The sequence below is a fragment of the Anolis carolinensis genome, chromosome 6, assembly GCF_035594765.1.
Source record: "Anolis carolinensis isolate JA03-04 chromosome 6, rAnoCar3.1.pri, whole genome shotgun sequence".
Classification (NCBI taxonomy): Eukaryota; Metazoa; Chordata; class Lepidosauria; order Squamata; family Dactyloidae; genus Anolis; species Anolis carolinensis.
The window spans coordinates 101,190,118-101,206,172 of NC_085846.1; the positions used below are offsets into that span (position 1 = coordinate 101,190,118).

The 16,055-nt window shown below is 41.1% G+C and overlaps 1 long non-coding RNA gene across 2 annotated transcripts in view; it reads right to left on the reverse strand.

Moving 5' to 3' along the window:
* Nucleotides 1–272: 272 nt before the first annotated feature.
* The window catches only part of LOC103279096 (uncharacterized), a 69,765-nt gene continuing 53,982 nt past the window's right edge, over nucleotides 273–16,055 (reverse strand). Inside the window, exons 4-6 of one of the 2 annotated variants that reach the window (XR_506550.3) lie at nucleotides 8,091–8,230; nucleotides 3,271–3,433; nucleotides 276–651 (exon numbers count right to left, since the gene is read on the reverse strand). This is a non-coding gene — a long non-coding RNA (uncharacterized LOC103279096). Of the gene's footprint in view, nucleotides 652–3,270; nucleotides 3,434–8,090; nucleotides 8,231–16,055 lie in introns of both variants that reach the window. The other variant, XR_506552.3, reaches the window with a different exon arrangement.

Sequence of the window (16,055 nt, forward strand, 5' to 3'; positions counted from 1 at the left end):
AGTTTCTCAAGTCGCTCCTGACATGAAAAAAAAAAGTATTATTCACACAAAATCTGGGAACATATCCCCCTTGGATACAGGGATTATACTATACTGGTTTCTGAAGAAGTCTGTTACATCTGCAGGTGGAAAAAAATGAAAATGAACAGCATAATGTCAAATGGGGGAGGCAATGAAACCTGCTCTCTCCTTACTTTGGTCTGGACAAACAAGATCTCCTTTTCTAAAACCGGTACCTGCTTTTGGAGAGTCGGGAACCCCAGAATAGTGTCAATGGGCCATTGGCATGTATTAGAGTTGCTCCATCTAGCCAGTTAATAATAATAATATTATAATAATACTTTATTTTTGTATCCCGCCACCAAAAACGAATTCAAGCACAGTTTTACAAATACAAATACAAATGTCAGCAGCATCGCCTGGTTTAGTTATTTTTATTAACTGCATGTTTAGCTGTCCCATGGCACTTAATTTATTTGAGGGTATGGTCCACGCTGAACCAGTGGCCTCTGCTATTTCCTGTTGAGAACCAGGTGTTGTCAGAGATGGTCTTAGCCAAAAAATGGCAGAACTTGAGTCGCCGTGCCTGTCTCTCAGTGAAGACGCAAAGTCCAGCTGAACCAACCAAGTATTGTTTTCTGCCTTCTGAATCTTCAAGTGGAAAAAGAGAGAGAGAGAAAAAAACAGTTCTTTTAAGAAAAGAAAGATTGGGAATGATTTTATTTCTGTTAAAGGGAAAGTGGATGTGTTTGATGCATTTTGAACATATGTTTCGCTCCGATTGTGTCGATATGGAGCTAAGAAGTTCTTGTTCTTAGTCCTCCACATTCACATTTGCAGATTTTATTAATATCTCTGGGGACCTTATCTCATGTGTATGGGGGGTAGCATTATGTAATTGTGATGTTTAGTCCTGTAGCATTGTAAATCACAACATTCCATTATTCATTACTTATCACATGTCGACTGAATTTTCTGGTTTCTTCAATACTGTTTTCATCCTTACCCCATGAGCGAGTGGATTCTCCACTCTCTCTCTGCCTTTTGGGGGATGTTTTTTTTTCCCTTTAGCGAGGGTCTTATATTCCTAATCTCAGCAAATTGATGGTTATATATGGAGCTTCCTGGATATGTTAAACATCTGTACTGTAGGATTGTTGCATTGATCTGACTATAGAAAAGAGTTAATGCAACCTTACAAACAAATGGTGTCGGCCCCTGTTGGAAACAGATGAGACAGTCTATACATAGTTGAAGCTTTTTGTGCACCATGCTTAACAACAATATTCCAAATTCTTTACCTCTTTTACCATCAAACATCAATAATGCCTGGGAGCAGAACTTGGGGATGTGTTTTGGACCCAAAATGCAAAGTCTTACTTAAACTGATCATTTTTTTTCTAACAATGTCTCTTTTCAAACATTGGCCAGAGCTATTTTTGGCTCTTCATGCAGCTTTTATTATCAGTAGGAATATATGCTCCCTTTCAAAATTACTAGATGGAAAGATGTCTTGATGTATTGCCTCCAAGGGGAAAAACGGTAAATAAAACCACTCTGCTACCTATTGGATCAAGACATGTATAGAAGGCATGTTGCAACTCTGTTGTCTAAGAACAGCACAACTAGTTCAGTTTCTGATGGCTAAGAATGGGGAAACAACAATAAAAAATACAAAGATGGGACTGGGCAATAGAGGCAACCCCAGCAATGACAACCTTTTTGGGGACACAACCCTGAAGGGGACAGAGAAATGCAAGCAACATGTTCTTCCAAGAATGTGAATGTAGCATTGAATTTGAGAATTTGGACTACAATTCTCAGAATCCCTTAGCCAACATGGTCAATGGTATTCTGGGAAGGGTAATCCAAGAGAGAACTTGTCCAAATTTGGTTGCAGAGTGAATGAGGTTTCTCAAGCGTCCTTGATGATGTACCAGTCATGAATTCCTGAATTTCAGAGAGCCGACACTTCCTTTTCCCTGGAAGTATAAGCAGCAGTCATCCACCATCATCTTTTTATTTTCCTTTTCCCCTGGAAGCATAAGCAGCAGCCATCCACCATCATCTACTTTTCAATGCACTTCCCTTCCTGAGAAACACTTTTTTTGGCCATTGTCCTCTCGGAAGTGACCAACACTTTGGTGGCAAATCTTTTCAGTTTTTGTTTCCCAGTGAAGACACACCTTGAAAATTACAGGCTTTCACTTCCAAGTATAATTGTATACCTGAAATTGGAGTTCATTATACTTTCTGTCATGTTCCCTTTAGGCTTTCCCCCCTTTTCTCTACTTTTGTCTTGCCTGTGCTGCTTTTGAGAAGGAAAGACATGGCTGAATTCGTTGAGTTCTTTCCTGCTTTTTGTGCATTTTTTTTTACTGCAGGTTGTTTAGGCACCCTGACTATCCAGCTAATGTCACACTGTACTGTCATTCTTCATTAATTTTATTCTTGAAGGAAACAGTGAGTACTTTTAGCAATTATGCTGCATTTACACCATAGAATCAATGCAGTTTGACATGAGTTTAACTTCTCTGGAGACTGGATGGCCATCTGTCGGGAATGCTTTAACTGTATGTTTCTGCATGGCAGGGGTTGGACTGGACGGCCTTTGGGGTCTCTTCCAGCTCTATGATTCTATGAACTGCCATGGCTCAATACTATGGAGTTGCAGTTTGGTGAGGATCCAGCACTATTTGAAAGACAAGGCTAAAGACCTTGTGAAACTACAACTCTCAGGAATCTATACCACTGAACCTTGGCTAGTCACTTTCAATAGATTACTGATGGGATAGGGTAAACATCATGTAATGGGACCGATTGAAAATTTCAGAAACTGAGTATTTCCTAATGTGATGAGGTCCTTAGCCTGGCCAGGAAATGAGTTGTATGCATTAACCTGAGCTCACTGGATGAAAGGCAGATAAACAAACCAATACTCTGGCTAGATGTTTAATTGCTGTTTCATGATGGCTCTAGAACTTGATTTATGGCAAGAAAAGTTCAATTTAAAATACTTTCTAAGCCAAGGTATGCACCTTAGTTCATTCATTGCTTTGCATCTGAACACACCTTATGGGGTTGCTGTTAAGATTAAAGAAGAAAAGAGATTTTGGATGCCACCATGCTCGCAGGAAAGTTGGAATGAAAATAATGACAGCACAGATGGGTGCCAGTTTCAATATTGTGTCACATACTTCTCGTCACTTTCTTAGTACTTCTGTGGGGTGAAACTGGCTGGCCAATAAAGCTCAGAACAGAGTATCTCACCAGGAAAGCCTGGCACCGAGTCAAAATGCCTGTGCCGAACGCAGTGGTGCCAGTCCTCACATGTGTGAGATCCCAAAACTTCCACTGCCCAGCGTCCCTGAAGGGTTTTCCCATCTTCTGTCAGGCATCAGATAAAACTCAAATTTCATTTTCATGGCTGGACCTGGAGGGCGAAAAGAAAACCAAAAGCCTGACGCATGCACTTTAAGGATGTGCAATTAGCATAACTATGCCATGCCTTAAGCAGCCCAAAGATAGAAACAAAGCAAGAGAGGCAGTCCTAATTGTACCCAGGGAATTGCGTGCCATGGAGCAAAAAGACAAAGGCTGACTGTGTCCAAGGAGACAGGCGAGGAGGAAGAGAAGCCAAACCAGCAACAGCTCCAGTTCAAAACAACCCCTCTGGCAGTCTCTGAAGACTTGCCAATCGAGGCAAGGGAGGACTTTGCCAAGGAGTCATCCCTGGATCCAGGCATGACAAACAATCTTGGCACTGTGGACTTGCCACACTTACTTCTGGGGCAGACAACAGTTGTGGATTTTATGGCAGGAGTCACAGATGAAAGGGCAGAGCCCCAACAGCAGCACCATAAACATGGGGCTTAAATATTGCCTTTGTAATTGTCAGTTTTCCCAGCAGTAAAATAATTCTTTCTCTCTCTCTCTGTATATATGCCATGGTCCAGAAAGCAAACAATACTGCATAGTCGAAAATGCATGAACTATCTCCAAGTGCATCTACACTAGAATGAATGCAGTTTAACACTGCTTTAACTGCTAGGGGATCTTAGGGTTTCAAGCTTGGTAGGGCATCAGTACACTTTCGCAGAGAAGGCTAAAGACCTTGTAATACTACAGCTCTCAGTATTCCATACTTTGGGCCATGACAGCTAAAGTAGCATCAACTCCATTAATTCTACAGTGTAGATACACCTCCAAACAGAATTCCTTTTTCCTGGGAATGTTGGACTCAGAGCAAGGGGTCCTCTGATACTGTATCTTTATAACATTGCAAATCTGTTTTACTCCAATAGCGACATCAGTGATTCCTAAAGTGGGCGCTACTGCCCCCTGGTGGGCGCTGCAGAGATCCAGGGGGTGGTGATGGCACCTATTAGGACATGTGGGCAGGGCCAGGGGAGGGCCAGGGGAGGGGTGTGGCGTCTTCCCAAGAGCCCAAAACAGGCCTGAGAATCTATATCTCTCCTGAGGCGAGTGTTGGGACACAGAGGGCGGAGCCAGGGAAGGGGGCGGGGCCTCCTTCCAAGAGCCCGAGACAGGGCTGAGAATCTATATCTATCCTGAGGCGAGTGTTGGGACACAGAGGGCGGAGCCAGGGAAGGGGGTGGGGCCTCCTTCCAAGAGCCCGAGACAGGGCTGAGCCTCTATACCTCTCCTGAGAGGACTTTTAGGACTAAAGGGCGGGTTTGGGGTGGGGGCAGGGCCTCTTCCCAAGCGTGCGAAACAGGGCTGAGCCTCTGTATACCTCCCCTGAGGCGCTTGTTAGAACACGGGGGCAGGGTATAGAGGTTCAGCCCCATCAGGCACTTGTGAAGAGGCCCCGGCCCCTCCTCTAGCCCTGTGTCCAGGACAGGGAGAGAAGCTCAGCCCTGCCTCAGAGCTCGTAACTCCGCCCATCCCAGTCCTGACTGTCCATTTGTGGCCCCGCCCCCACCCACCTCCCGCTCCCCCTCCCAGCCCTGCATCTTGGATTAGGGGAGAGGCTCAGCTCCGCCCTCTTGAGCAGGAGCCACGCCCACTCCTATAAGCCACACACCCTTTTCAGGGGGCACTGAGTATTTTTTTTCTGGAAAGGGGGCGGTAGGCCAAATAAGTTTGGGAACCACTGAGCTACATCCTATAAAATGTCGAGGTTTTTAGTTTGGTGAAGCATTGCAATTCCCAGCTTGAGATTTCTGCAGACCCTTTGATAAAAATACTGATTATTGCACAGCAGTTAAGGTCAAATTGCATCACCGTTGTACCTTGCGAAAGCAACTATCATGTATAATTGCAGCAGAATATACATTGCTGGTATTTGTTTCCATCTCTAAAAAAATTACTCCTTGCAAGTAGAAAAGTAGCTTTTAGACAACTCAATTTTCCTAATGTTTTTAATTTCAAAGACTGGGGGTAACTGACACTATGGAATCATGGGGGTTGCAGTTTGGTGAGGCACCAGCACTCTTTGTCAGAGAAGACTGCAGACCTTGTAAAACTGCAACTCCTATGATTCTACAGGATTGAGGCATGGCCACTAAAGTGGTGTTAGACTGTGTAAAGTCCTCAGAGTGGACACACTCTGAGAAGCATAGAAACTATCCACCATTGGCATCCTTTGATTTTGCAGCAACCCAGGTGAAAGCTGTCCTAGGTCATGCAAATTGGCTTCGGGTTCAAAGGATTAGCTCCCAAATGCAGACTGCTGTCAAATTTCAGTTAGAGGTAAAGGTAATTCTAGTTTCTTTTTCAAGCATTTGCTATTTGCCAAAGACAAAATCTTTCCTTCTCATTTCTTTTAAGAGCTAAGGGTGGTACCTGGGAGCCATCTGCACTAGCTATTAAAGAAATGGGTTTGTTTTCATATTCGGGAACAGGTGGAGAGCTTACTAGGAGCAGGAGCCAAACAGTAGCAGAAACTGAGTTTTTAACTGATTGACTCCACATGTATTTTCTTGTTACAGCACAATGTCCTGAGTAAGTATGATCCCTTCCCCTTTTACCTTTGCTATTTTCCTCATTTGAAACCACACTACATGAATGTACAGGGAATAAAATATATCAGGTTCTTCCAGAAAGCCTTTAAAAGTTGCAGTGATGACTATAAAACATTTCAAAAAGCTGTGGGCACATCTCATTAAAAAACCAAGAAGAGAAGTCAAAAGCTAAGAAGTGTGCGACAACACTTTTATAGATATTACATTCATAGACATTAAAACATTGAGATTTTATTTTTTGGACTCTACGTGGAGATATAAGAATCTGGCATTTTTGAGATCTCACAGGTTAAGTGTCAAGACAACAGTATGGCCATCAATTGGTCTTTCCCATACGATTGATACTTCCCTTGAAAATGTAAAATGTGAAGTCTTGAGGGGAAAATGTTCATGCTGGCTTTCCAGAGACATTGCTGAGATGTGGATTTTATTATTTTCCGGTTCATTGTAAAAACTGTCAATGTGCCAAATTCAGAAATAAGGGAAACCAAGGATTTTAATTAGTAAACATAAAAAATTGCCTGTGCCTAGGTTATTATGGTTGTCCTAATTAACAGACAGTCCTTTGATGTCAAGAAAACCCCTCTTGTGTTGCTACAAGCTCTTCAGAGAGCTTAATTGAAGGTGCCTCGTTTAATATTTTAGAAAATTTTCTAAACTGGCCCAGGGCTTTGCTCCATAAAATCAAAAGCTCACCCTCTTGTTTAATTTACTTTGGATATATCCTCACTGCACAACTGTCTAGCAGTTTGACACCATGTTCATTGTCTTGCATGCACCTTATGGATTCCTGGGATTTGTAGTATGCCAAAATAATGCTAATGCTCTGCTACAGACTTTGAACTAACTCTCTTGGACTACAGTTCCCAAAGTATCTTGCAAGGAGGGATTTAAGAGTAAATCAGGGGAGCATAGGAAATGAAATTCACAGCTATGCATAAGGAACTCTGGTTACGAGCCATAAACTCATTCCAAACTATAAATCCCAGACTTCTAAAAGGTTGAGCCTCAGCAGTTAAAGTTGAAAGAAGGTGTTATAACTTGTAGCATGGATGTGCTATTTGTCTCTCAAAGTTGGCTGCAACACACAAGGCTAAAAGATGCAACTGACAGATATAAAACTCCAAGGATAAATCCAGTGAAACAGCCCCTGTAGAAGGGTCATCAAAACATATCCTCCCTTCCTCCCTCCACAAAAAGCATAAGACTTCTTTGTGATCAGGTGCTATAAATACTATACACAATGAGACATCTTTTACAATTGTAATTGAATTAGTGCTTTCCTTGCCTAGAAAAGTTGCATGCATATATGTATAATATGAGTTTGTTACTATTTCCTATGCATAGTGACTTTGGGGGCACCCTGTATATCTGATACTTCACCAAGCCAAGACATATATGTTTGGCTTGATCACATCTGTTTTCAGTGACATTTTAAAAATTAAGCATTGGTCCGCTCAGTAAAGAAAATGTTCAGTATTTTTTTTCTCTTGCAAAGTACTGGAGGTAGAGATATTCTCCCCAAGTGCTCTCCTCTGGTTTGTTATGAGGATGCATGTGCAGCGGTGATCCTAAGGATTTTAATTACTAAAAAATTAATGTAATTAATTTTTTAAGTTACTTTGTAGACTAGGACTCCCCAGTTTCTCAGCTAGCGTGACCAGTGCCCATGCTGGCTAGGAGAATCAAAATGGAATAACTTAAAAAGTATGCCCCCCCCCCCCGATGAAAGCATTTGTTTTGACATACAGTAGAGTCTCACTTATCCAAGCCTCGCTTATCCAAGTTTCTGGATTGTCCAAGCCATTTTTGCAGTGAATGTTTTCAATGCATTGTGATATTTTGGTGCTAAATTCGTAAATACAGTAATTACAATGTAACATTACTGCATATTGAACTACTTTTTCTGTCAAATTTGTTGTATAATATGATGTTTTGGTGCTTAATTTGTAAAATCATAACCTAATTTGATGTTTAATATGCTTTTCCTTAATCTCTTCTTATTATCCAAGATATTCGCTTAACCAATGTTCTGCCGGCCCGTTTAGCTTGGATAAGTGAGACTCTACTGTAATATGTAATATTGGAATGTATTTTTCTTACCTGAAATGAACAATGTTGGAATTTCAGCTGAAATATACCACAGAATCACTCTGGAAGGCCTACGAAATGCCAAGAAATGCCTCTTTAGACCTCCAGTATGGGTCTATATAATCAGCTTCTGGCTGAGAATCCCTGCAAAACTGGAAAAAATATTATTTTTAATCTGAGAGAACACTTCTCTGGGAATCTCTAGATCCTGCAGTATGACTCTATGGTCAATCGGAAATACAAACTTGTGCTGGAGGACCCAGAGATTATCTCTAGGGACCTCTTCACACTTAGCTTTTTTTGGCAGTGGTGGTGGTGGTGGTGGTGGTGGGGGGTTAGTTCAGCCATGGAGCGCGATGGCCCTCACCACCCCCGAAGAACTACTTCCATGGTGGCTCTGTGGCTGAACTGCTGCCACTGCTTCCTTTTTAAAAAAAATCATGTCAGAAGCGACTTGAAAACATACTGCAAGTCGCTACTGGTGTGAGAGAATTGGCCATCTACAGAGACGTTGCCCAGGGGATGCCCAGATGTGTTACCATCCTGCTGGGAGGCTTCTCTCATGTCCCCGCAAGCTGGAGCTGACAGATGGGAGCTCACCCCATCTCACAGATTTTTTTCAGCAATTGCTGCTGCTGAAAAAGTGGTGGTGGCAGACAATGGCATGCTCCCCGTCTTTTCATTAGGAAAGATGGGTCGAGTCACCGAAAACAGACTTTCGCCCATGTGATGAGGCAAGGGGGAAGCTGTGATGGAGCGGGGCAAAGGTTCCCTGCACAGGCGCCACCAAAACACAGCGAGACAGCCCAATTCCAGTGGCACATGCATGTGACGAGATGGCAAGAATTTCCAGGTCCTCCAACATGTTTCTAGAGATATTAATCTAGCCCATGAAAAATCAAATCTACCATAGTTGAACTTAAAAATGTGAAGGGTTGACTGTACTTAAAAATGACATGGTACATTTCAAGGAAGTTTAGCAAAAAACTGTCCTGACTTTTCTAGCTGATTACCATGTCCTGTTTATGCTCTTGGTTACATGCTATTAAAACACACAGACACCAACCGCAATGGTATTTTAACTCCAAACACAAAAGCTCAGTTAGGGATGGGAAACTCTTAACAGTTTTATTTTCTCCCACATTCAAATTGGCCTAAAGCTCAAGTTCCTTCTACAGCAAATATGATCAAATGTGTGGATTCTGTGAATTCTTCCCCCAAAATATCCTATTGCTTACCAGCCCAATGAACACGTTGAAGACCAAATTGTATCTATCTGTCATACAGATAGTAAGAATGGCATTCAGACCTTGAATTTTAAGTGCACAAGGCTCCTGTGCCTAGATCTGACTGTTTTCATTTTTCATACATTCAGATATTTAACACATTCTATATCCATCCAGAATTTTTAAAATCATTTTCTTACTCATTTGTAGGCCTAGTCTGGTTTTAACCATAGTGCTCCTCTGCTTGCTTGGATAGTATACAGGTTAACGTATATGGGTGATAATTTCCTCTGCAATGGAGACGTTCTGTCTACTTTTTCTCCGGCATTAAATTTCCATCAGTCAGGCAACCTGTGGGGCTGAAACTTTGGGGTTTTTTGAAGTCAGTAAGAACCTTGCTGTGGATGCCAATGGAGCCAAGTTGCCCGCCCCCCCTGCAGTCTAATCCTGCGTCTGGCACTCCCTTCTCTGTCCAGGAGCAAGTTGCTCAGATTATGCACCTTGGTAACCACATTTCATAAACCAGGTCTAACAACCCCCTCGAAGGAACACGGGGGAGCCAAAAGCACTCTCAGTGGCACCAGCCCTTTAAAGCTGAAGGGCACTCCGTGCCTTCATTCTCCCAGAATCATGTTTAAGGATCTCTTGATTTCTCACTGTCATTAACTTTTATCTCCCTTCTGTTCAGTGGCACTGAATTAACTTGGGAGCGATCCCAGTCAACTTGAGAACTGCTCTGGTTGTTTTCTATCCTCCAGTGTTTGGAGCAGCGCCCAACTTGTTCTGACTCACACAAGCCGCCCAGTTTCTGCACAAGTGAAGTTATGTCTCTGACGCTTGGCCATGGATGGAATAAGTTCTTTCTTCTAAGTTAGACACAAGAATGACTCAGGTTTAGACATCTCCAAGGGTACAGCTACACTAAAATTAATGCAGTTTGGCATCATTTGAACTGCCATGGCTCAATCCTATGGAATCAGGGCAGTTGTAGTTTTGCAAGATCTTTAGCCTTCTCTGCCATCAACTTAGAACGTGTTTTTCTTACCTGAAATGAACGATGTCTTGGGATTCCAGCCGAAGTGTACCAAAGAATCACTCTGGAGAACCCAAGAAATGCCTAGAAATACCTCTTTAGCCCTCAAGCATGGATCTATATAGTCAACTTCTGGCTGAAGACCTCTACAAAACTGGAAAAAACACTATTTTTAAATCTGAGAGAACCCTTCTCTGGGAATATTTAGACTCTATGGTGGTGCCCCTGCCTCATTAATTTGTAACATTCCAAGATTACATAGCATTTAGTCATGCCAGTTGAAGTGGTGTCAAACTGCATTAATTCTACAGTGTAGATGCAGACAAAAGAAAACCCTAGCCTGCTATACCTGTTAAGGTTATGCAATCTGGGTAAACCTTGACCCGTTTCATGTCCTGGCTTTCGGTAGGTGCCCTGATCCATTTTTGGGAGCCTCCCAAAATTAGGAGGGCAGATATCTGTTTTTGGTCTGGCATGCCAAAAGATCCGTTTTCTATCGACCCATTATTGGGGAGGGGGGGCTTCCCAGGCTCCCCTTCCATCATAGGCATTTAAGATGTTTTTACTCCAGAGGAGAGGTGCTCTCAAAGAATGCTACTACAAGGAAGAATCAGTGGTGGCTCTTTCATCTAGGTATATAAGGAACCAATGGAAAATGTTCAAAAATGATCAGAATATGTTTTTCTTAATTGTTTGAAAACCCTCATAAGAGAGATCCTGGCCCATGAAGAATTTTCTGTTTAACTTATTCTGTACAAAATGTGCATGTGTTTTCTCTCCCAGAAAACCACACTTTATGTGTAGGAAGCAGCATCTCCTGCACATCAAATAATGTTTCTGACAAAATATTATTTCCAGGGTGAGGGGATGATGTTTCTTGAATTGCATGTTCGGTTTTCTGCACAAAAAGTGTGGATTTTGTGCAGAGTAAATCCTGAAATGCAAATAGCCCCAAACTACAGTTTTCAAAGTGATGGGAAACAAACGCTAATGCTATTGACTGCTCCCTTTGAGAAGGAAATTAGCAAAGAGTTCTATTCTTATTTTTACCGTAGTTTTAACTCCTTACCTAGATGAAGGTGATTTGCATCAGCACTCTTTTAATGAATGGCTTAAATGTTTTCTACAATTTGTTATATGCATATGCTCCCTCAAGTGGGACAGACACATCACTGCACTGTAAGTTTTGCATGTGGCTGCAAACAACAATGCTGTATATGGTGGTTGTGGCAAAACTCCACAGACTACTATGCCAAGCATTCTCCAAGCTGATGTATTTCTGGTGCAGGATGTCAATTGCATTGTGTAACCAGGCAGCTTATCAGGCTTGATGCAACCAGGAAGGAAAGAACAAAAGGGAACATAATTAAAATGGCCAGTGAAAGTGTACCATTAGCAACTTTCTTGAATTTCAATTAGCTGAAGTCTGCAAAGCCATAGGTGCTTCTAGTGCCAACCTTTTTTCCTTGAGATATCATAATTTGCTCACTCCCTTCTTGTATATCATCTATATCAGGCATGGGATAAGCTGTTAGGAATTGTGGGAGCTGAAGTCCAAAACACATGGAGGGCTGAAGTTTGCTCATGCCTAATCTATATGATGTTGTTCCAGTGAATAGGACCCAAGCAAAAGGGGATATAGCCACACTATACAGTGTTATAGCAGACTCTGTTAACCAGAACCCAAGCAACAGGAACTTTCAAGCAACTGGCAAAAAAAATTCAAAGAAATGATAAAAAAATAAAATTGTGTGACATTAAGTTTGTTATTAAGTTTCTGATTAAAAGCTACCATATGTATCCGTGCCCTGTTCGCCCCTCCAGCTCAATAGACATCTTGAGTAATGATCGATATATTTGCCCCCAAGGAACTGGGAAAGTGATGCTTCTGTTTGATGTTAATGTTTTGTCTTATGTCTGATATAACAGGTGGTGTTTTTTTAATTTTAGTTAAGTCATAATTTGTTTTTATATGTTGGGTTGTCAATTTTTGTTATTATTAGTGTATTGTTCTTGTTGTGTTCGAGCATTGAATGTTTGCCTTTTAGGTTTGGAATCCACTCTGAGTCCCTCCGGGGAGATAGGGCGGAATATAAATAAAGTTTATTTATTATTATTCTTTGTTTTTCATTACTGTATTTCAATATTAATATCAAGTCATTACAGAGTTTCTGGTATAAGTACAGTTTGGGGAATAGTATCAGATTTATTTTTAATAGTAACTCTCAAGGAACCACAAGTTAAATTTATCCAGAATCTACCAATCTCCATGGGTTAACTGAGAATCTACTGGAGCACTTTCATACCACTTTAACTACTATAGTGATATCCAAGGGAATTTGTAGTTTTGGGTATTTAGAGTTTTTTTTTGCTACAGAATTCTAGTTCAAGGAAATTGACTGAGCCTTCAAACAGAGAATTGTACTTCACCAAACTACAAAACCCAAACTACTGTAGACTGGAGCCATGTCAGTTAAAATGGCATCAGACAGCTACAATTGGCTAGCACCGAAGTATCCATAAGATTAAGATCGGGAAAAGAAATGTACTATGATCAATCTCTTATTAGACATCCTGGACCTAATTTTGCAAGAACATTTCTTACCACTTTTTTCCTTCTCATGCTGTAAGTTTACATATCTTTTCACTTTTGCAGATAACAGGGAGGGAAAGCCCCAATGAATGTCAAATAGTTAATATCCAAATGAGTTCACAGTTTGATTACAATGTGGCCTGTCTGTTAAGCAACTGAAATAGTAGTGAATGAATAGCTAAATGAGTGAGTGAATGAATGAATGAACAAACTGCACTGCAGAATAGTTGTAATTGCATTTAAGTATGTCTCTGTATAATGTGAAAACAATGCATCCACCCAATAATTAGGCCTGTCATATACAAGTTTTATTCAGAGCTTGAGTGAGAGCCGTGCTGGGACTTGTTGATTTGCCTAGAAGCTTACAATGGTGAATCCAGACAACAAAATATTATGGGAACATGGTGCTAAGATGTTTTTAGGGTGAGAAGGAAATCCTTGTGATTCTTGTTATATTTGATCTCGACTGTGTACGCAAAGATGATCTTGGCACTATCAAGCAATACACATGCATATAGAAATAAAGGTTGCACCTGCACTGTAGAATTCATGCAATTTGACACCACTTTAACAGTCATAGCTCAATATTATGAAATTCTCTTCCAAGTCATATTTAAACTGAAGGATAAGCTACTCAGAATGTGTATATTATCTCCCTCACTCACCTGAGATCATGTGGCTTGGCTCAAAGCTAGTTTCCTTTATCATCCTATCTGTTTAACGCTTACACTATTATTGTATGTAAAGCTGGACTGAGCTCTGAAGTAGGAGGCATGAAGATTGGAGGAAGGGACATCATTAGGATATGGAAATAATTTTGTCATCTTCCAAATTGGCTCCCAGAGAGCCCTGTGATCCTGCCAAAAATGGATCTAGACCAAACTGGGCACACAGACCCCCATGACCAACTAAGGACTGGTGGGTTTGGGGGGGGGGGCAATGACAGAGGATGACGGGAGTTATAGTACATCCATGTGCAACATGCACTGTGAACTCCACCGATGATGGATCTGGACTTTGCAAACATAGGCCCCTTCCACACAGCTGTATAAAATCCACATTGAACTGAATGATATGGCAGTGTGGACTCAAATAATCCAGTTGAAAGCAGATATTGTAATTTATCTGCCTTGATATTCTGAGTTAAATGGCTGTATGAAGGGCCTGTACCCACCACGGCCAACTTTAACTACTGGTGGGTGTTTAGGGGATTGAACCTGGAAAATGAAATTTGTAGTTCACCCAAAATCAAAGTGCATTCTGAACCCAACCAACGATGGATCTGGACCAAGCTTGGAACTCATACTGATTATGACCAAGTTTAACTACTGGTGCAGCTTGGGGGCAATGACAGAGGATGATGGGAGTTGTGGTTTGCTCACATCCCTATGTTTTTTCTAATGGGACCATTCATACAATCCAAAAATGAAACAATTAGTTTTTATAATAAATAGCACTACAAAATCCCTAACCCGGGCAGAGTTACTAATAAAAAAGCGCAAAGACTTTGACTGACTGTTGGAGAAAGTTAAAAGTATGTTCATGGTTGAACATTAAGAAAACAGAAAAATGACCATAGATGGTTTGCCAATGCCTAACTTTAAAGCAGATGATGAAGATACTGAAATTGTTCAAGATTTTCTATACTTTAGCTCAGTCATGAATAAGAATGGGATTGTAGTCAAGAAATCAAAAGAAGGCCAGAACGTAGAAAGAACTAGACAAAATCCTGGAGTATAAAGATATATCATTTAATATTGATGTTAGACTTGTCCGTACCATCATATTTCCCATTTCTACAAGTGACTGTGAAGAAGTGAAGAAAGCTGAAAGAAAATCAACTCATTTGAAATTTTCTGCTACAGAAGACCTTGGACTGCCAAAAAGACCAATAAATGGGTCTTAGAGCAAATCAAGTCTGAACTCTTCCTTGGAAACTAAGACGACTAAATATTAATCTTAGCAGCATTAACTGAGGCCAGTAACTTTCCAATACAACAACGCATGTGTTTTACCATGATAAATTTTCCTCTAGAAAGCAGTAAAGGGGGTTAGGAAAAGGTGTGTTTTCTGATCTCAAGAAGCTTTTCTGATGAGACTTCCCACATCCCTTACCACTTGTGAAATGAAGTTTTACAGACTTGTGTGTATGTTTTTTTTAAAATGGCCTCAGTAATTACTCCAGTAGCCCATATAACTGTTAACTGGGAACACAGAGTTCCAACTCCTTTCCTGAACGGTTACCGTAAATGCAGTGATTCGGCAACTCTGTCTGTAAGAAGGTGAGAACTTTATGGGAACCCAGGGATACTGCTTCCTACTTCCTAACCTGGTGAAGCAACAAGGAAGGAAAGTGAAACCAGACAAAAGCAACTGCCTTCTTCCTAAAGGGGTTGCCTCAAAATTCACAAAGTGTTCAGTGTGGGCTTTATAATATCCCCAGTTGCTCACAATTCCCAACCCGGAGGATAGGATAATATGAGCTAAGGGAAAGGTTAAGTTTAAATTGTTACTTGTTTAATTTGTCCTTTGCATGTACAGGATGGCTGAATCCATGAATACAGGAACCATTGATATGAAGGGCTAACTGTATGTGTGTGTATGGAAGCGAATGAGAGGGGGGGGGGACAGACAGCCCACCACATTTGCTGGGTTTCGGAGCATGGAGATCCCATGAAGTGAATAACAGCGGATAAAGAACACCTCTCTAGGAATTTCTATGTCCTCCAGCATGACTCTGTAAAAGCTGACCATGAATTGTATTGGAGGATCAATAGATTTATAGAAAGATGTTCTCTCTAGAAAACTCTAGATCCTTCAGCATGACTGGAGGCAGTCAACTATAGAGTCACATTGGACGACCTAGAGAGAACATTTTAAATCAAATCCATGAATAATCAAATCAAAGCCACATATGTGGAGGGACAACTACATAAGGGCAGGGGAAACTGTGGCCTGCCAACTGTTGGACAACATCTCCCATCATCCCTTATTTATTTATTTATTTATTTATATACAGTATTTATATTCCGCCCTTCTCACCCCGAAGGGGACTCAGAGTGGATCACAGAACATACATATGCAACAAACATTCAATGCTGTTTATATACAGACAAGACAAACAA